The sequence below is a fragment of the Lissotriton helveticus genome, chromosome 6 (genome assembly GCF_964261635.1).
Source record: "Lissotriton helveticus chromosome 6, aLisHel1.1, whole genome shotgun sequence".
Classification (NCBI taxonomy): Eukaryota; Metazoa; Chordata; class Amphibia; order Caudata; family Salamandridae; genus Lissotriton; species Lissotriton helveticus.
This window is the reverse complement of record NC_136067.1, coordinates 1,825,720,485-1,825,743,453: the sequence shown is the minus strand read 5'-3', so window position 1 is coordinate 1,825,743,453 and position 22,969 is coordinate 1,825,720,485.

The window sequence follows — 22,969 nt, the reverse complement described above, 5'->3', positions numbered from 1 at the left end:
AACAATTACCTTTTAAAGAGATATTTGTGATATTATTGGTAGATTATGCTTCTAAGTTGATATCAGCTAGAAGTGTGAGTATGGTGTGTACTAGAACTGTCTTAGATTTCCCTGAAGATGAAATTGCTTGTGTGGGTGTACCTAAGTATTTAGTGACTCATAATGGAGTGCAATTTAGGTCACAAAAAATGCAGAGTTTTCTGAAGGGCGTGGGCATTGTCCACCAAAAAAACAGCTCTGTATGCACGACAAGCTATTGGTCTTGCTTAATGCGTGAATAGAGGGGTTAAATAATGTGTGCAGAGGGTTGTAAAGTTCAAGATTCCGCTCAAGGAAGTGCTTCGAGAGACATGGTAGGCACTTCGCACAACTCCAAAATCTATAATGTTAATATCACCTTTTGAATTGTTGAAAGCAAGGAAAGCAAACTTCAAACGGAACCCTGTGTAGTTACAGTGTGAGAAATGGCATTATGGTTAAAAACCGGTATGGGATGTACCAACAGAGGTACAAAGTTAAGTGTGTTAAGAAACATTCTGTCAAGTACAAGAAGTGGAATGTGGGAGATCTGGTTTAGGTAAAGAAACCTCTCAGGGAAAAGAAAGGTTTAACTTAATTTATGGGTCCTTTCACAATTGTATTGATTAGGAAGAATGTGGTCACTCTTCATACAGGTGACACCTGGAGCATGTGATGGTTGGTTGAATGTGCTGACATAAGGCTAAACCTAGTATTGTTCATGACTCTTACAGTAATGCTGAGGAAGATGTCAGTTAAATATTGAGAAGGAAGTCAGCACAGGAGTCTGGCAAAGTTGAAGTTGGAGGCGCTGAATCAGGAGTGGTCACCAGATCAAGAAAGTGACCTTCGCTCTTCAAAGATTATGTTATGCTTAAATGTATCAAGAATTGGCTTCTTCTTATTGGTTATATTCTTGTAAAAGATATAGATATATATATTGTTCTTCTCTTCTGTTGTATCGAATATGGATATTGTATTACCCTGACAGCTATTGTCATTTTGTAGTTCCTTTTTTTCTGTTCTGTTTTTTCTTAATTTAGTGGGGGGATGTGTTGTGGACTTCAGGAATCTGTTTTGATCTTTTCTTCTTTTCATTTATGGAATTCTGCACTCACCTTAGAATGTGGTCAGCCTTTATGTAATGGGTGAATATTCGAGGACTAGAAGTTGGAGTAGGGCTCAGAGAGAGAGACTGTTGGTGGGGGGTACACAGTGATCCAACAAATCTCCTTGACTATTCCTCCAGTGCCTGAACCATATTTAACAGATACCTGCACGGGTGATAGTGTCTATGAAAATACAGGTAACATAACATGACACACACTCTAACTTCCCTCGATTGTGGCTTGATTAAACTCGTTTTCCACCCTTACACGATAAGTATTCTTGTTCACAAGGCTCCCTCTGGGTGCTTTTCAACGACTCTCTCCCCCTTTCCCCCAAGCCCTGAGCCTTGCCGACCATCACTTAACTCCCTGGCAGCATTTTCAATGCCAGTTGGCATCCACACGATGCACTGTGTTGTCGAGTATCAGAAATTACAAGCGGAAACAGGCGGTGTTTAAAGGACAGCAGTGAAACACGCTGTGTGTGTGCCGCGCTGTGCGCCAGGGCCTGCAGCCTGATTGTGGCGAAACATGATTATAAGGTCCACAACTACAAAAAACAACCTGCATGCATGTACACAAAGCCCGGGCTGTGAAGACGGCCGCCTTGGCAGGCTGCATTTAGAATTTCAAAAGGGAAAAATAAATAGCAGCTTTGCGAGGGGAATGTTGCTGTTGGTGGGTAAATACCTGTCTGCAAGAGCACGGTGTCTGCCTAATTTTCCAGGACCTTTAGAAACCTTTAATTATTTAATGTCTAAAGTGTCCCACTCAACCGCCATTTCAGGTCTGAGATTTGGCCGTTCATTCACTACTGTCCATTCAGTTAAGCTACCCTGTTTTCTTTTTTTCAAAAAACAGTGTCAGTTTGCCAAATCTCTTTCTATGGCTTGTTGGATGAAGCTAGAACGAGCAGCAGAAAACCCCGAGCAGAGGGCCCTTTTCCAAGCACAACACTCGAGGTCTGGCCCGAGACCGCGGCCTTCCTCCTCGGTCCTTACAAAGAATGCGTCTTCAGCGCTGCTTGGCTCTGTGACCAACAGTTGTGGGGTGTGTCTGCGGTTTCTCTCCCCCACAGTACTTCTATTGTTCAAGAACTGCAGCCAATTTATGGAGAGAGGCGGAATGTTTATGTAACTCACTTTGCTTGAGACAAGAAGTGAAAAAACAGGGCTCTGATGGAAGGCGGCCAGTCAAAACATGACTCTCTGGCTTTCTGGACACAGATGTTGGTGGGGGAGGGAAAGCACTGACTTCACTGGAAACCGAGGCGCACTTCCATTTTTAGAAGATGCTTTTTTAGGCGGGTCATGCGAGCGGAGTTATTCGTCCACGCGCTTTCTGGCGGCCTCTAATGAATGGCACAAACTTATATTTGTATTTGTAAGCGAGTTTAGCTGAAAGCCGGCTTGTAATGGGTTTGCGTAAATGTCTACCAAGAGGCACATACATAATACTGTAAAAAAAAAGGCAAGCCAAATTTTGGACTTCCAGCCAGCGCTATTAGTAACTGCAGATGTTGAGTTTGAGGGTGTGGGCAGACATGTGCTCTGCGCTCTTGGAAGCATGAGATTTCTGCCAAGATTTGGACTTCATAACATGTTCTCATTTAAGATGGAAATAAAGGAAAACATTCCACGCGCGCGCGCCATGCACTTACGTGCACGCGAACACACACACCTTCAAAGTGTTCCTTAAAAGAAGGCGCTAAACTTTGCTAGAATGCCATTTTCTGGCCAACCCACCCAGAAAAAACAGATTCTAAAAGTAGGGCCCACGCCCAGATAACTGCAGCGCAGTGGTCTGCAGCTATTCGCGTGCGTTGGAGCTGGCCAGTGGGCTAGTGAGAACATTGCCAAAGTATTAGCATTTACAAGCTTGGCCCAAGATGCTGTGTCAAGAACTCGGTCTTCCTTGGCTCGGATTGCAGACACTTACACATGTGTGCAATGTTCTCGATGAAACTCTGCCTGGAAATATGAGGATAGGCCGCAGTCGAAGGCCTCTGCCGGGAAGTCCTCTCCCCAAAGGGTTGTGGCTTGTGGTCCTTCCATGTCATCTGGCCCGGGCGATAGATACCTCGAGTGGATCATTCACTCCCTTCTGATTTTGCAGTATTACGCCTTCGATTTATCCCTGCTGCCTGCTTTCCTGATGTATACCCAAGGACTAGTGTAAAACAAGGCACTAGCAGTATTTGCTCCGTTTTCTACTCTAGTGTTTACCCACAAAAAGAGGAAAAGGAGGAAATTTGAGTGTTCTGTAAGGACAGAGACAACACATAGGAAAAACGCAAGGTTTCTTTAAAATGCCCTCACCCACTAGTAGTGGCATGCTTCATCATAGGGCCGCTACAACATCGCTGCGCAGACCAACGCCTGGGATGGAGCAAAGGGATTGGGGAAGACAGTACAAACAAATACTATGGGATCCACGCAGCAAAGCAAAGGGACAGAGAATAAAACTCCCAGAGATGCCATAAGCTATCTTTATTCATGGGTGTCCCGATAGGGTTGAAAGGAAGGTTCCAAATGGACATGACGCAGAGGGTAATTAGTGCCTCTCGATCCCTTCCTACTGTTCGTATTGTCATACTCTACTCTCTTGTCTATCAGGAGAGGTCTCTCTGGATCTCTCTGGTGATTAATGTTTGTACAAACCACAGGGTAAGGTGTAATAGGGCTCCAGAGTGACCTTCTAAGCCCGCACCACTGCGCACAAGCTTTTCACACCATCCCTCTCCACTTTTTCTAATGCCGAATTACTCCTAGCCTACTAGGCCTCTAGGCCCAGCCAATGAACTCCTGTTAACTGTGCCAAGAACGACTACATTTAGAGGCAGGTCCTTTTCTATTTAGGCAGCTAAATTATGGAACTTCTTTCCAGCCATCCTTCATGCAGAACCCAATCCTGCAAAGGTCATGAAAGTTATCAATGTGCAGCTTTTTAATCAGTAAAAGAAGTGTTCCCAGTCCGGACGGGCCTGTTATGTTATCTTCTCAACACCAAGAAGCTTAGCATATATGTAAATGTACATGAATTTATATAGCGCAAATCACCGAGCGGTTTCTAAGCGCTTGCTTAGGGAACCCGTCCTGGTATTCCCCTGTGAGATAACCCCGGCAGGGTATCCGCAAGGTGAAAGCCAGGTATCCCGCCGCGAGGGGCCGTTGTGGAGATTAAGCAAGCTATTGCCCAGAGTCGCAGAGTGTGAACCCGTGAATTGAGTAGGCACCGGAGCGAGAATTGTCGAGTCCATGGACATTTTAGGACTCAAGACCCCACCGAGCCGGGAATTGAACCCTGGTCCCGGGCTGACCTCTGCTTCCAGGTCTGCCTCCTCTAACCAGTGAGCCACACTTCTCCAAGTGTGCTCTACAAATAAATAAACATATAAAACAAAACAAGTGCAAATATTCTTTGCACATGTTAGTCTCCATTATTTTACACCTAGGTGAGAACAAGGTGTAAATTTCAATTCAACAGTGACTAAAATAGCATTTGTGCCAGGGTTTTTTTTTTCACCACAACTTAAACCTAGGTTTATTGTCTTGCATTATACTGTGTTGCATTGTATCATTGATATAGTGCATTTATAGTGCAGATGTGTCCCAAAAATTGACTAAACAGACGTCAGATTTGTTGTTTACTTTCTCTTTCTTATAACTATATACTTTCTTTTGATAATCTTGTATCCTAAATTACACAGGATCCTGGTGCACTTTTGGTCATACGTTTCTAAGATGGACATTTAGACACATGGACTTCTGAAAAAGCAGGACACAAGTGCAATTTACCTCTGGTTTTAAGCTAGTATTCTCTTCTGGTCTGCGAATGCAACTATCACTAAGGGCCTTATTTATCAAGGCATTGCACCAGTGCAGTGTTACAAAAAGCAATGCAAACTGGTGCAATGTCTTGAATTGTGATTTACATCCCAACGTAAATCTTGATTAGCACTGGAAAGGAACTCTAAAGTAACCCAAAGTATCGCTTTGTGCTACTTTGCGTCAAAGGGGGCGGCCCATGGGTTGTACATGGGTGTTTCCATGCACCCATCCATGAATTGGGATGCACAGCCATGTCTGCTAAAAATGTATACATGTTTTTGCGCCAAAAATGTACACCTCAAGGCAGTCGTAACATTTGAGAAAAGTTTTTCTTTCCTTGGAGCTTTTCTAACTTTGTATGTGTGCTGTTCTGCACAACACACATATACAAAGTTAGAAAAAGTTTAAACAAGTCTTAGCACAGTACTCTGTACTGGAAGAGTACCTTTCCTGTTTAAAACCTATGTAATGTTAGGCATTACTCAGACAGCCTTGCACCATGGTACAAGGATGAGTGCATGGTTCACGGCAGCCTAAAGTGCAGCAGCGCTTAGGGTGACAGCAGCAGCGCCAACTCTTTGTAGACAGTGCACTGTCTGGCTGCCCCCCTTTACTCTAGTGGCTGCACTGCGCTGCGTCATTTCTAAATGGGGGTGGTGATGGACGGAGCATCTGAACCAATCAAACACTCACACCCATTCAAAAGATCTGGGTTTGATCCATCACCGTTCTTTAGCCCATTCTGCCACCCCGTTCAGACATGGCTATATGCAAATCAGTCTGACCCTGTGCCTCATGGGAACAGTGCAGCCCGAACTCCAAGCCATGCCTTCCCTGGACCGGAAACAAGCTTCCGAGGATCGGTTTCTGGCATTCCAGCCGTCGTCAGCCCGGATAGCTTGATCCAGTGGCAAAGTGAGCAAGGGACTCACGTCTGAGCATACCCTGCCACACTTATGGCAGCCAAGGCGGTACAAAAGGGGGTGGTGATGGACGGAGCATCTGAACCAATCAAACACTCACACCCATTCAAAAGATCTGGGTTTGATCCATCACCGTTCTTTAGCCCACTCTGCCACCCCAGTTCAGACATGGCTATATGCAAATCAGTCTGTCCCTGTGCCTCATGGGAATAGTCCAGCCCGAACTGCCAAGCCATGCCTTCCCTGGACCGGAAACAAGCTTCCGAGGACCGGTTTCTGGCAAACCAGCCATCTTCAGCCCGGCTTGCTGGAATCCAGTGGCAAAGTGAGCAAGGGACTCACGTCTGAGCATACCCTGCCACACTTATGGCGGCCAAGGCGGGACAAAAGGGGGTGGTGATGGACGGAGCATCTGAACCAATCAAACACTCACACCGATTCAAAAGATCTGGGTTTGATCCATCACTGTCCTTTAGCCCACTCTGCCACCCCAGTTCAGACATGGCTATATGCAAATCAGTCTGACCCTGTGCCTCATGGGAACAGTCCAGCTCGAACTGCCAAGCCATGCCTTCCCTGGACCGGAAACAAGCTTTCGAGGACCGGTTTCTGGCATTCCAGCCGTCTTCCGCCCGGCTTGCTTGAATCCAGTGGCAAAGTGAGCAAGGGACTCACGTCTGAGCATACCCTGCCACACTTATGGTGGCCAAAGCGGTACAAAAGGGGGTGGTGATGGACGGAGCATCTGAACCAATCAAACACTCACACCCATTCAAAAGATCTGGGTTTGATCCATCACCGTTCTTTAGCCCACTCTGCCACCCCAGTTCAGACATGGCTATATGCAAATCAGTCTGACCCTGTGCCTCATGGGAACAGTCCAGCCCGAACTGCCAAGCCATGCCTTCGTTGGACCGGAAACAAGCTTCCGAGGACCGGTTTCTGGCATTCCAGCCGTCTTCAGCCCGGCTTGCTTGAATCCAGTGGCAAAATGAGCAAAGGACTCACGTCTGAGCATACCCTGCCACACTTATGGTGGCCAAAGTGGTACAAAAGGGGGTGGTGATGGACGGAGCATCTGAACCAATCAAACACTCACACCCATTCAAAAGATCTGGGTTTGATCCATCACCGTTCTTTAGCCCACTCTGCCACCCCAGTTCAGACATGGCTATATGCAAATCAGTCTGACCCTGTGCCTCATGGGAACAGTCCAGCCCGAACTGCCAAGCCATGCCTTCCCTGGACCGGCAACAAGCTTCCGAGGACCGGTTTCTGGCATTCCAGCCGTCTTCAGCCCGGCTTGCTAGAATCCAGTGGCAAAGTGAGCAAGGGACTCACGTCTGAGCATACCCTGCCACACTTATGGCGGCCAAAGCGGTACAAAAGGGGGTGGTGATGGACGGAGCATCTGAACCAATCAAACACTCACACCCATTCAAAAGATCTGGGTTTGATCCATCACCGTTCTTTAGCCCACTCTGTCACCCCAGTTCAGACATGGCTATATGCAAATCAGTCTGACCCTGTGCCTCATGGGAACAGTCCAGCCCGAACTGCCAAGCCATGCCTTCCCTGGACCGGAAACAAGCTTCCGAGGACCGGTTTCTGGCAATACAGCCGTCTTCAGCCCAGCTTGCTTGAATCCAGTGGCAAAGTGAGCAAGGGGCTCACGTCTGAGCATACCTTGCCACACTTATGGCGGCCAAAGCGGTACAAAAGGGGGTGGTGATGGACGGAGCATCTGAACCAACCAAACACTCACATCCATTCAAAAGATCTGGGTTTGATCCATCACCGTTCTTGAGCCCACTCTGCCACCCCAGTTCAGACATGGCTATATGCAAATCAGTCTGACCCTGTGCCTCATGGGAACAGTCCAGCCCAAACTGCCAAGCCATGCCTTCCCTGCACCAGAAACAAGCTTCCGAGAACCGGTTTCTGGGATTCCAGCCGTATTCAGCCCGGCTTGCTTGAATGCAGTGGCAAAGTGAGCAAGGGACTCACGTCTGAGCATATCCTGCCACACTTATGGTGGCCAAGGCGGTACAAAAGGGGGTGGTGATGGACGGAGCATCTGAACCAATCAAACACTCACACCCATTCAAAAGATCTGGGTTTGATCCATCACCGTTCTTTAGCCCACTCTGCCACCCCAGTTCAGACATGGCTATATGAAAATCAGTCTGACCCTGTACCTCATGGGAACAGTCCAGCCCGAACTGCCAAGCCATGCCTTCCCTGGACCGGAAACAAGCTTCTGAGGACCGGTTTCTGGCATTCCAGCTGTCTTCAGCCCGGCTTGCTTGAATCCAGTGGCAAAGTGAGCAAGGGACTCACGTCTGAGCATACCCTGCCACACTTATGGCGGCCAAAGCGGTACAAAAGGGGTTGGTGATGGACGGAGCATCTGAACCAATCAAACACTCACACCCATTCAAAAGATCTGGGTTTGATCCATCAACGTTCTTTAGCCCACTCTGCCATCCCAGTTCAGACATGGCTATATGCAAATCAGTCTGACCCTGTGCCTCATGGGAACAGTCCAGCTCGAACTGCCAAGCCATGCCTTCCCTGGACCGGAAACAAGCTTTCGAGGACCGGTTTCTGGCATTCCAGCCGTCTTCAGCCCGGCTTGCTTGAATCCAGTGGCAAAGTGAGCAAGGGACTCACGTCTGAGCATACCCTGCCACACTTATGGTGGCCAAAGCGGTACAAAAGGGGGTGGTGATGGACGGAGCATCTGAACCAATCAAACACTCACACCCATTCAAAAGATCTGGGTTTGATCCATCACCGTTCTTTAGCCCACTCTGCCACCCCAGTTCAGACATGGCTATATGCAAATCAGTCTGACCCTGTGCCTCATGGGAACAGTCCAGCCCGAACTGCCAAGCCATGCCTTCCCTGGACCGTAAACAAGCTTCCGAGGACCGGTTTCTGGCATTCCAGCCGTCTTCAGCCCGGCTTGCTTGAATCCAGTGGCAAAGTGAGCAAAGGACTCACGTCTGAGCATACCCTGCCACACTTATGGTGGCCAAAGTGGTACAAAAGGGGGTGGTGATGGACGGAGCATCTGAACCAATCAAACACTCACACCCATTCAAAAGATCTGGGTTTGATCCATCACCGTTCTTTAGCCCACTCTGCCACCCCAGTTCAGACATGGCTATATGCAAATCAGTCTGACCCTGTGCCTCATGGGAACAGTCCAGCCCGAACTGCCAAGCCATGCCTTCCCTGGACCGGCAACAAGCTTCCGAGGACCGGTTTCTGGCATTCCAGCCGTCTTCAGCCCGGCTTGCTAGAATCCAGTGGCAAAGTGAGCAAGGGACTCACGTCTGAGCATACCCTGCCACACTTATGGCGGCCAAAGCGGTACAAAAGGGGGTGGTGATGGACGGAGCATCTGAACCAATCAAACACTCACACCCATTCAAAAGATCTGGGTTTGATCCATCACCGTTCTTTAGCCCACTCTGTCACCCCAGTTCAGATATGGCTATATGCAAATCAGTCTGACCCTGTGCCTCATGGGAACAGTCCAGCCCGAACTGCCAAGCCATGCCTTCCCTGGACCGGAAGCAAGCTTCCGAGGACCGGTTTCTGGCAATACAGCCGTCTTCAGCCCAGCTTGTTTGAATCCAGTGGCAAAGTGAGCAAGGGACTCACGTCTGAGCATACCCTGCCACACTTATGGCGGCCAAAGCGGTACAAAAGGGGGTGGTGATGGACGGAGCATCTGAACCAACCAAACACTCACACCCATTCAAAAGATCTGGGTTTGATCCATCACCGTTCTTGAGCCCACTCTGCCACCCCAGTTCAGACATGGCTATATGCAAATCAGTCTGACCCTGTGCCTCATGGGAACAGTCCAGCCCAAACTGCCAAGCCATGCCTTCCCTGCACCAGAAACAAGCTTCCGAGAACCGGTTTCTGGGATTCCAGCCGTATTCAGCCCGGCTTGCTTGAATGCAGTGGCAAAGTGAGCAAGGGACTCACGTCTGAGCATACCCTGCCACACTTATGGTGGCCAAGGCGGTACAAAAGGGGGTGGTGATGGACGGAGCATCTGAACCAATCAAACACTCACACCCATTCAAAAGATCTGGGTTTGATCCATCACCGTTCTTTAGCCCACTGTGCCACCCCAGTTCAGACATGGCTATATGAAAATCAGTCTGACCCTGTACCTCATGGGAACAGTCCAGCCCGAACTGCCAAGCCATGCCTTCCCTGGACCGGAAACAAGCTTCTGAGGACCGGTTTCTGGCATTCCAGCTGTCTTCAGCCCGGCTTGCTTGAATCCAGTGGCAAAGTGAGCAAGGGACTCACGTCTGAGCATACCCTGCCACACTTATGGCGGCCAAAGCGGTACAAAAGGGGTTGGTGATGGACGGAGCATCTGAACCAATCAAACACTCACACCCATTCAAAAGATCTGGGTTTGATCCATCAACGTTCTTTAGCCCACTCTGCCACCCCAGTTCAGACATGGCTATATGCAAATCAGTCTGACCCTGTGCCTCATAGGAACAGTCCAGCGCGATTTTACCCAGATCTTTTGACTGGGTGTGAGTGTTTGATTGGTTCAGATGCTCTGTCCATCACCACCCCCTTTTGTACCGACTTGGCCGCCATAAGTGTGGCAGGGTATGCTCAGACGTGAGTCCCTTGCTCACTTTGCCACTGGATTCAAGCAAGCCGGGCTGAAGACAGCTGGAATGCCAGAAACCGGTCCTCGGAAGCTTGTTTCCGACCCTGCTATTGAGGGACACCTTTTGTCCTTCATTGGGGAGGGCATTTATTTGAAATTGGAGTTCAGACCCCTAGCACCAAGAATCAGTTAAATCCTTGTGAGCGCTACATAAATGTTCACACTCACCCACTTAGTACACTCTTTGAATGTTACCTAACTTACTATTGGATGAGCCGTGTGTAATATCGTGAAAGCAAACACCTGTCCACAGGGGCAAGATGTGTGTGAGTGCAATAGAGCTGTACGTACGACGTATAACCCGATTTCCTCGCTCGCTCTGTCTATAATGTGAATATTGCCCTGGGACTGCAGAGGTAACATAAGTAGTGCTTGCTGCATGAATGGTCTTTGACTGACGCCGCGCCTGCTTGTGTTACCTTGAAAGGGCGCACTGCGCTCGGTTTCTGATTTCTGAACTCCCTTGAGACATATTTGTCAGACTAACAACACACCGGAGACAATAGTCGCAACACGAACAAGGCCAGCTAACCTGAGACATCCCCTTTGTGCAAGCCCTCGCTCTCAGCACCTCCACGCGGGTCACGCCCCGTGGAACCAATGTGTTACGCGAAGGAAAACACCCGGCCCTGTAATTACTGGCACCAGATTACACCTCATGCAATTAATTATCGCGAGCAAGAATTCACGCGCAGACACGTTCCCGCACATTATCAAAGCAAGGTGCGTGTGTGGGCAGAGAGCTTCCCTCTGAGGACGTGTCAGCTGGGCCGGGCCTCCCCGAATTCCCAGACCCAGTAAATCCGTGTTTGTCCGCACCCCGTGCATTCCTGCGCCGCTCGATTACAGTCTTTTCTTCAATTACAAGGCGTGGGTGTTTCTCGGGGCCAGAGGCAGGTAATTCCCCAGACATGAATGCTGTTTGCACTTAGCCTGCATTGGTGCCCTCACTGGTCGAGTACTCTAAGCTCCCGTTGTGCAAACACTACAAAGCTCCATGGCAAACACTCCTTGTAGCTGTAACCCAACAGCAAACAATACTCCTGCACCGCCTCTTGTAACAGCATTGATCTGAAAGCCATGCCTACAAGATGGCTACAAAGCTGCAGAATCAGAAAAACAAACAGCGTTTCAAGCAAAGGGATGTGGTTGGGACTGTGTAATGTAGCTGTTGCAGAAAGTTGAATGGACACCTTCCCAAACCCAGCTTATCTTCCTGTAAAATGATGGTGAAAGGGAGATCACAAGGTGTATCTGACTTCAAGTCAAGAATACTTTATTCGACTCTAAAAGAACCGTAAAAGATTGCACATACATATTATCTGGCTTACTTTTAAATTCAAGTGTCACATGATGTGCTCTCTTCTAAATCTCGCTCTGGCAGGAATTAGGGTAGGCGTAAAGTACGCAGGGGCTTGAAGCCATTGAGGACGAAGATGTGGAAGCTTCAACGGGCAAGATCACAAGACCACTACCCTCTCAGGAATATGTGCTCACTCAGTTCATGAGTTACACCCTCACTTGCTGGGTTAAGCTCTTTCCAGGTTAGGAGAACAAATCTTTTGAAATTAGTAAAGTCCTATTTAAACTTCTTGTGACAGTAGTTCAAAGCCCAGTAATGAGTAGCATGGTTGCATTGGCTTTTCTGATAACTCTTTGTTGTTTTCTCCTTTTCTGTTCCCTTGGTCCCTTCGTGAGTCCCCTCCTGAATATTGCCCCCTTCAATATCTGTCTGTGAAACCCTGCTTCTTGTAGAGTCTTAACTTTAAGTGTCCAGGGGTATCCTGGGGCCCTTGCCAGATTCCTGATTGGCATTGCATTGCATTAGCAAAACGAACAGATGATGGACAGAATGCTGAACAATATAAACATTCACCCCAAATCACAAATCTGGGGTTCATCCATTGTTTTTTTGCTCACCACACCACCACAGTTTAGACCCAGACATATGCAAATCAGTCGTGACCATGCTCCTCCTGGGAGCACTCCAGCCCAAACTACCAGGCCATGTCCTCCCTGGACCGGAAACAAGCATCCTATGACTGGTTGTGGGGTATCGCCCCTCATCAGCCAGGCTAGCTTGAATCCAGTGGCACAGCAACCACAGGATGTTTGTTTCCAGTCCAGGGAAGTCCTGGCTTGGCAGTTCGGGCTGGACTGTACTCATGAGGCACAGGGTCAAGGCTGATTTGCATGTGGCTGGGTCTGAACTGGGGTGGCAAAGTGAGCTAAAGAAAGATGATAAATTCAACCCAGATCTGTGATGGGGTGAGTGTCTGAAAAGTTTCAGCACTCTGTTCATCATCTACCTGTGTTTGCTTTGTTCGCCCTGAGTTGGCACGGTATGCCCAGACATGGGTCCCTTGATCACTTTGCCACTGGATTCAAGCTAGCCTGACTGATATGGGGTGTTACCCTAAAACCGGTCCCAGGATGCTTGTTTCCGGTCCAGGGAAGACCTGGCTTGGCAGTTCGGGCTGGACTGTTCCCATGAGGAAGAGGGTCAAGACTGCTTTGCGTTTGGGTGGGTCTGAACTGGGGTGGCAAAGTGAGCTAAAGAACGATGATGGATTCTATCCAGATCTGTGACTGGAGGTGAGTGTCTGAAAAATTACAGCGCTCCGTCCATCATCTTCTTGTGATTGCATTGGATTAACCACTGCTGGAATAGGTAAGTGGTTCAGTTGCTAGCTGTATGTTACATCCAGCTGGTATATGTACTGACCTTCTATACTGTGTTTCAGCTGGTCAGATCTACCCAAAATTCATAGCATCCAGGCATATGAAAGAAAGTCTTGCAGAGTGAGCTACAGTCCTGGATTCCTCTCTTACTTCCTTTCCATGTTCCACCCCAGAGTCTGCATCTGATGATACTGATCACTCTGTTCACCAGTACAGTGACTAAGGGACGGCAGGGACTTTCAGCGGGTCCATGACTCCAAACCCTGACACACTGATAGCTTCCGGATTAGGAAATATATTCTGCCCTTCAGTTACCTCCTTAGAAAGCTAGACTTCACACTTTACCTCTGTACCAGTCATACTCCATGCCTACTTGAGGAAAATAACCTAACTTAATTGAAAAGTGGACGGGAAAGCAAAGCTTTAAAATGAATGTTGCTAATGCCAAGGTGCTCCTCGTAAGCTCTATTCCTATTAGCCTCCTTGTTCTGGAGATCCATCCACCTCCAAACTAAAATCCCAGCCATACACATCCCCCAGACCTCTGTGGCCTTCAAGTCACCTTCTTCTGTTCACTGCCGCCTAAAAATATTTGGTAACCAGTCAGAGACATTTCTCAATATAAACCCCCTTTTTAGAGCCGCCTTTTCTGCAGCAGATGTCTCTTACCATCTATCTGCTTCTGAAAGACCCTCAAAAACCCCTCTTCTCTGACGTTCTGAGCACATTAGCCACCCTGCCTCTGTCACCCCTGCTGTGAAGCGAATTGACCCATTAGCAATTTGCAAACTAGCTGCAGAAATCTGAGCCAAATTGCTTCAAGCTTTGTGTCTCCCAGCGCCCTGTGGCAATGCCACGGGTCATTGATTCATTCCCTAACCTGTAACAGCCCTTCTGTGCATTCACCAAGGAGTCGGGCACTACAGACAGCTTAAGACAATTACACATGAAATGCTCACAATGTAAACAACTTAACTAAGATAAGCAACATTCTACATTAATGCATGTTCTGTGCTTAAACGAAGAGAAATACCTCCCCTACAGTTCCAAACTATAAACAGCCGGGGCCAATCCAAGATAAACGCAATATTCTGAGAGAACCATATGTTGCAACTCCTTCAAGCAAAGTGGAGGATATCTTGACTAATTAATGTAAATAATGGTCAGATGAGATTGTTTCACACAATGTGGCAGGTAAGATATATTTCTGTTCCAAGCTAGAGTAGTTTTTACTACACAATAATTTCTACCAATCATGTGTTTTCTTTTTTAGTATTCTGGCTTTGTTGTAAGTTTTTTCCATGAGCATGTAAGGCATATAACAGTAACTTGACTGTCTTTGGGCCAGATTTAGAGTTTGAAAGACATACTACTCCAAAAAATACAAAACAGTGATGGATTGAATGTATGAATTACTCTCAGCCACTGGTAATTACTCGGGCTGCATCCCAATCCATCATTAGTTTGCACACCATACCACCCCAGTTTGGACCCAGCCATATGCAAATCAGTCTTGACCCTGTTGCAATAGGAACAGACCAGCCCAAACTGCCAGACCAGGTTTAAGTTCTTGCCTCCATCGTGCAACTGCACTAATCTCCACTGGTGGCCATTGTTCATAGTGCATAGCTGTCAGCTTTGTACATCATGGGTTTACCACAGGGCCAGGCCCGGCATATAATCCCCCACAGGCAGCCAACCCCTGCTGAATACAGCTTTCAGCCTTCTGCAGCGGGGTAGACTGCAGGACATTGCCTCTGACGAGCCTCTGCAATCAATCTATGGGTGGTTAGGCTGCCTAGCCCCTCTGCAAACACAACAAGATGATGGACAGAGTGCTGAAACGTTTCAACCACCCCGGGTTTAATCCATCATTCTATAGCTCTCTATGCCATCCCAGTTGGACCCAGCTATATGCAAATCAGTCTTGACCCTGTACCTCATGTGAACAGTCCAGCCTGAACTGCTAGATCAGGTCCCCCTTGGACCTGAAACAATCATCCTGAGACTGGTTTCGGGGTATCAGTCAGGCTAGCTTGAATCCAGTGGCACAGTAAGCAAGGGACCCACATCTGGGTATACCCTTGGCCACCTAGGGCACACATATCAAACACAACAAAATGATGGACGGAGTGCTGAAACTTTTCAACCACTCAACACCAGTCAAGAGATTTGGGTTTAATCCATTGTTCTTTAGCTCACTATGCCACCTCAGTTTGGACACGGCCATATGCTAGTCAGTCTTGACCCTGTTCCTCATTGGAACAATCCAGTCCGAACTGCCAGGCCAAGCCCCTCTGTGCATGCCCTCCAGCAGGGGAGTTAGTCATTGGGTCTTGTAAGAAATTGGGTTACTGGTTGAAGGGGGCCATATTTATGCAATAATCCAAATAGGAACATAGTAAAAACACATCACAAAAGGATTCCACACCAGGTTAGAAAAATAGAGTGATTTTTTGTAAATAAAACCAGCGTGATCAAAATCCTATTAGTAGAACCGAAGTTATTTACATTTTAGTAAAATTAGTGCTATAAAGCAGAGAGTGCCAATTGTGGATATCTGGTTGCACCGGAACAGGACAAAGTAGCAATTTCCGGCTGGACGCGATGGAGGGCAGGCTGGCTACAAGGACCCGGTAAGGTCTGCTGAACAATGTACCTTAAATCCTGGTTTGTGGAGCATTACACAGGTCCACGTTTAAGAAACGTCATGCAGCGGAAGTGATGTGTCAGTTCCAAGATGCAATGAGGCTGCATTTCAGGTCCTTCATCCTCATCATAAAGGATCCTGTTGGCGAGATCTTGAGATGCGAAGTCCAATGCCAAGGATGTGTTGCGCTGTTGGGGAATGCGTCTCTTAAGAGGAACTGCAATGTGGAGTCCGATGTCTTCGTCGAGGCTGCCATCAACAAGGGATGCAAGGGCCTGAACTGAGGATGCTTTGCGTAGTAGTAGTTTCAATGAGGCGATAGGCTTAGATGCGATGCAGGTTTTTGTAACGGTTCCAATACACGCAGCAGTGGCGATACAGCAGTTCTGCTCGGGGTTGCGCCACTCAGAAGAGGAGATGTGTCGGGTCCACTGAATCTACAGAGGCTGACAAAGCACCTTAAGCCCACTTGCAAGAGGCCAGATACCAACCACATGCAAAAGCAGAAAAGGAGCCCATGCTTCTCATGCATCACTCCACATTAGAGCCTTTTCATCACTTCTTGAATTCCGCAAGAAGCTGAAGACCTGGTTCCCTCGAGGACAGTGCTGGACACATGCAAATCACCAGGATACCCTCACTTACATTCACTGGTGATTTAGCACTATAAAAACCCTCATAACATAAAATAAGAGCTATATTGAGTCCATGTTTAGGTGGAAGCGTATTAAATTAGTTTTTTTTTATGTTTGCGGCATATGCTCGCAACTACATTTTTTAAAGTAGCTATTACATCAAGTTGCCACAACCAGACCAATTGGCTTTGTCACATTTTGTTTATTATTATTGTTTAATTAGTTTACAATGATAACAATTTGAAACATATTACATCATTGAATTTCATCCAACTCTCATATTGATATATAAAATAATTGGTTGGGGCGTGAGTTTTGGTCCAGGTAGTGAACCACAAGTAGTGAATTACAAGGGTGTTTAGGTTTTGGTTTGGAATCATAAAATCACTTTAACTGTGTTCTGAGTGAATTGTGTAGGGTTTTTCTAAAGGGATAGTTAAACTGTTTGTGCTACCTGAACTATAAAGTTTTTAGTTATATTGTTTTAAGAGACATCTTTAACTATAAAGCTATTGGCAGAGGTGCAGGGTTGATTACTCTAGTTATGGCATTGTTGAACATAGGGAGGGGCCCTAACTCCTGAGAGACAAAACCTCGGGTAGATCTCGCATGCATCACTCTTGCCCTCAAAAAAATAGTTCTCTCCCATAGCACTGACAGGATAGTTATATAAAATGGCACCATGTGAAAGAATTTGGGCTTCCACCTTACTCATGAAAGAACTGAATGTGTGTCTCATGCTCTCAGATACTTTTCGTACAAGGCGATCATGGAAACTGAAAACATTTCTCTGTAATCTTGTTTTGCGAATTAAAAACATTGAATAAAATCCTGCAACATTCAAATAAATATGAAATGCTAAATTTTCTTAATATCTTTGGTGTGAGGGTCACTTCACATTAATCAGAGGTTCTGATAACCTCAGGGTGAAGTCTTTTCCATGCAAGCGAGCTATTTTTAACTCCTAATTGGTTTGGTTATTTTACCAATGAAGCTTGTTATTAGGTATCATACCACAATTATTAGTCGTTTTCAATTATAAGGACCCTTCACAAATATATTTCAACAGTGTACACACTAGTCAGGTATCAGTTAATACTCTGCCAATTATGCTATCAGTTCAATGGACTGCTATTATAACCAATAAACTGATCATTGTGTGGCCTACTAACCTTGATTCCCTTGAGGTTTACCTTCTTTTTTGTGGTTAGGAACAATACATTACATTCTCCTTACTTTCCTGCTAGAAGTAATATTCCACAACATTACCACAATATTCAGATCCATGTAGATTCTAACTACAAACAGTTCCTTCTCAGTTAAACCTTTGAGAATGTATCTCTCTAACAAATCAAGTAAACATTATGACTCTAGTTATCTTAATACAGTTAATCACTTTTCCATTGGACGTTTCTCAACCCTGTCAATGCCAACATATATTAATAGTGCTGCATTCTCATCTCTATATTGTCTTACCATGATAAATTTAATTCCAGCTCAGAATAGCTCTATGGTGTTCCATAATTTCTTTCTTCGCAGAACAACTTGGTACTCCCTATGTAATAATTCTGACATGGGCATTCTTGACTATAGACAACAAAATCAGAGTTACAATGGATTGATTTCTTGATCTTTATCACATTCTTTTGGTAAAGTACTCTAAATGCTTTTTATTGCTGCCATGTAGACACACCTTATATTTTGAACATTTATAGAAGCTACTTTCTTTCTTCAGTCATGTTTCTTCTTTTACAGTTTGTAAGGACTGTAAATCCACTTTAAAGTACAGTACAGCACACATGCAAAGTTTGAAACATTTAGAGAAAAGAAAACTTTTCTCCTGCTTTGTGTCTAATTCATTTAGGGATATACATACAGTATTTAGGCCCTGCCAGTGAAAATAAATGTGGTCTAAAACATGTTATTTAGGACAGCGGTATAATAAACTCACATTCACCCAATTGTATTATCATGCACATTGCATTTTATTTGCACACATTTAACCTCTTGCATCTTGGTTAGATCTTTTTTTTAAACAAATACACATGTAGAAATGCCATGGTGTAGCCCGTATATGTAGATGTGCCGAGATTAATATGCAATGTATTACGATTATTGATGAAGGAATCAGGAATGTTGTACGGTTTAAATATTTTGACATGGTTGAGAAACTTCCAATGGAAGGTGATCAATCAATAGTATTACTACACCTGGAGCCTAAATATTTACTCCGATTTAAAAGGCATTATTCTCAAAGGATTAAATATTCGGGAGGAACTGGATACAGATAGAATCAATATGGAATTGAATTGGAAAGATGCTTTGGAATGTTGCTTCCTACGTAAAAGTAAGGAGGAGTGAATGTATTTAAGTTATCTAAGGATCATATTATGTCCTGGAAGGGTACTCTTCCAGTTCATAACTTATCTTACACTCACACACACTTTTACACTATGGTACAAAATAGTATGCCTGAAAGTGTGTCATTAGTGCTGTATCTCAGTAGATATGGTGATGTCCAATTCTCTCGTGTTCATGCAACACAACGCAGCAACTTTGGTTGCTGTGTTGCTTGAAAAAATAGTAGATTTGTACAAATGAGGAAGCAGTATCTCAGTTTGTAGATATGATATAAGAAAGAAGGATGTGTGGTTCTGAAAATCTGGATTCTGTGGTTCTGAAAATCTGGGTTCGTATAATCGTTCTGGACTCGAGAATTAAAACTTCGTCGAAACATGACGAATTTGGTATCAAAAGACCGAGAATGACAAGTACATCATGTACATATATTTTCAGCACATTCAAGTGACGATTTCACCTCGAAATCGTCATTTTCGCCCTGAACCCTTGGCTTCCATTTATGTGTTGCCCTTACATAGGCCTTAATCTAGTTGAATTCAACTCCACAAGGACACATACTCCTTAATCGACTTTTCCATGAACTGTACAAGTTGGAACCATGGCCCCAGGCCAAACTCGTTGGGTCAGTTCCCTCCCAGTGGCCGAGCAAGATAGCATCTAGGCTCAACAAACCATAAAACCATTTCAGCGCGCACACCTGCCATATCTCGCTCACATCTATCTCCACTCTTTTGCTTCACTTACTTTATGGTGGGGAGGTGCCCGTTTTTATTAGGGGTCCAGTGATATCTGATGAAATGTTGGGCCTTGCCAAATGATTTGTTGTAGGAAGCACGAAGTGAAATATGGACATGTCATCATGACTCTGCTTTCTCTTTGTACTAGAAATATGTTAGCGATTTACTTTACAACCAAGAATGTTTTGCCTGAAGCCCAAAATTGTGTATAAGAAGAGAAGCCTGACTTTGTAAGGTCGAGCAGTCTCCTGAGAATATACTTCCATATGCCGTACTTCTAGGACACTTGTTACCTTGGTTGCAGCCAATAAACTAATCTTTGACTTCACCTAGAAGACTCTGAGTTTCTGTGGCCTGGATCAGGAAGAACCCGAGGTCTCTGGGTGTGTATTCCCTGACACCGCTGGGTTACCGGTGTCTGTGCCGGTTCTTAAAAACCCAGTACCTCAGCTGGCGCCCAACGTGGGGCGATTCCAGTGGTACCAGTCAGCCAGAAGATCGTGAGGAGCTTCGTGTGGAAATTCCGGAGGACGGCCAACCACCTCATCGACCCCTGCATGTCGACGTGGTCCGAAGGTCTTTGCTGCGAGGTTCCCCGCTTCCCGACGGCTACAAGGACTGCTGCCCTGGCTATCTCCCTGATTTGGACCCTTGAAGTTTGGTAGAGCGAAACACTAAGACGAGTCTTCTGGTGACGTCATCGATATTTCAGTTAAGTATAAGTGGAGCGTCTCCCAGTCCTTAGTCGGTCTTAGTTTTGGTATCTTTGGGATACAAAGTTTTGTATTGGTACTTGCAAGCACCAAAACCGAAGGACTCGTGTATTCACGAGAAATATCGTAATCGATAATCCTTTGAAGTTTGGAACTAGACTAGAGAGCGAGGATGCCTAGTCTTAGACTTGGAAATTTGTTTTGTCTTGGTGGTAATAATAGGGACTCCCGATTGGAGGACTCATGTCCGGTTCCTCCAGTTGGAACTCCGACTTACGAGCTATATGTGAAACATGGGGTAGGCCCCATCACCTACAACGAAGTATGGATTAAATACACCAGGAAAGATGGTGTTCTAAAATGGCCCCAATATGGTAGCTTTGATTCCGAAATCTTAGACAACCTTGAAGTAAAACTCTTTAAAAAGAAAGCCCGGCCGGCGATGTTTGACTCTTTCCGCTTATGGCGTAAAGAAGCCAAACAAAAAGAAATTAAATTAGCTAAGAAAAATAAGAGAGAAGGGGGACTTTCAGTAATGCAAGCTGCTGTACAGTTTAAAGATAATGAGGAAGAGCAGATGAATGAGCAGTTGCACAGGCAACGTAAAATGGCAATAGATAAGTGTTATCCAGTTTTGCCGTCTCTTCAGAAAGAGGCAGCAAAAGAACATGAAAAAGACCCATTAATGTCGCATTTACTAAATTCACCACCCCCCTATGCGCAGAATGCCACAGCACCCCCGCAACCTTTAGTTGCGCAAACTACGCCTCCGGCTCCTCCACAGCACCCACCAGCTGTTCTTCAGCTGGCTCCTACTTCTTCGGTGCAGCCTTCTCCAGGCCCACCGACCACCTCTGTTTCACCTGTGTTTTCTACGATTTTGCCTACTGTATTTTTCACGTCGCCTAATGCTCCCTCTACGATTTTGCCTAGTGCCCCCTCTATTTCCCCTGATACCTCTTCTGCTATCTCTACCCCTGCCTTATATCACCCCATTTTCCATCTGTGTGTCCTTCAGTTTCACCTTCCATTCGGCAGAAAATGGCCAGCACTGTTACTAACCTTCTTTTACCTCTTTTCGGGTCGCCTACTACGACCCCTAACATAGGAAGGAGACAGTTGCGAAGTCAACTGCCTGATTATCAAGAGAGAGATTCACTGAATAGTTTAGCACGGAAATGGGTCATGGACACTGTAAAATAGGATATACAGTTTGTCATGGAAGTCTTCCATCAATGGGAAGCAGCGACACAGAGATATGTTTTCGAACAGATGTGTGTTTTCCTTTGCGAGGATTTAGAAGACAATGATCAGGAATGCATCCCACAAGAGATGTGTCGTGTACGGTTTAAGTTCGGAGAGGGTATGATTGTAGGTCCAGATGTGGAGAAAGCAGTTGAAATGTTGTTATCATATCGGAGTAAGGGGAGCAGTTCTGAGTCACAATCTGAGCCTAATACATCCAGTAGGAAAAAGGCGCGACAATACCCTATGAGAGAAGTTCCCCCACAATGGAGAGAGGGTGACACGACTGCTGTCCCACCTATTCTGCCACACTTTCAGCGTGTATGGGTACATGTCCCATGGAAGCGAGCTGAAGTTTTAGCACTCAAACAAACCTTACCGAATCCGCGTAAAAATCCTGCAGGGTACTATAAAGAGTTGTCGCAAACTGCTGGGTCATGTATAATGAATTTAGCCGACATCGATATGTTATTTGGGAATGTTGTTCCACAGCCTTTATGGGGTAAAATTCGTCATATAGATCATGACCAGGAATTAGGTGACACATGGGCTAATATTACTGCTGCAGATGCCCGACAAGTTGATGGTGCCAAGCCTGAGCCTTTGATAGCAGAACTCCCTGGTAAAATAGTAGATTACATGAAAACGATAATGCCTGCAATACGCGTAAATTGGGATAAGTTGTCTGCATGCAAGCAGAAGAAAGAAGAAACAGTCTCAGATTTCTTCACCAGATTTGAAGAAACATTCATTGACCACAGCGGTCAAGATATGACCACAGAAGGTGGTCAGAGATTGTTTGTCGATAAATTCGTGCACAATCTGCTTCCAGAATTGTGTAAAAAATTAAAGGATTCAGAAAGTTCTTGGGCAGTCTCATCTTCAGCCCAGATATTGGCTACTGCACAATATTACGAGAATGGAGACAAAGATGAGAAAGATAGAGTAGAAAAGAAAACTAGAGAACTGAAAACGAAGGTTTTGCTACAGCAAGCCTATCCGCCACGTGGTGGTGGTAATCAAAATAATAATGGTCAGAATCACTACCAAAATACTTCTCAGCAGCCTCAACAGTATCAGAGGAACTCGCAAAGAGTTGAGTATACTCAACCCCGTGTACCTGTAGGCCCCAATCAGTGTTTATATTGCAAACAAGAGGGTCATTTCAAGTATAATTGTCCTATTCTATTACAACGTGCAAATGGAGTTTCTGGTGTGAAAGGTCGTGGCAGTCAGCAAGCACCTAGAGGTAGAGGGCGTGGAAACGCCCCTCAGAACCCACGTCCCCTTCCACCACAAAACTCTATGAACAGGTTTGATCAGCAAAATAACGTATCTGACAGGAC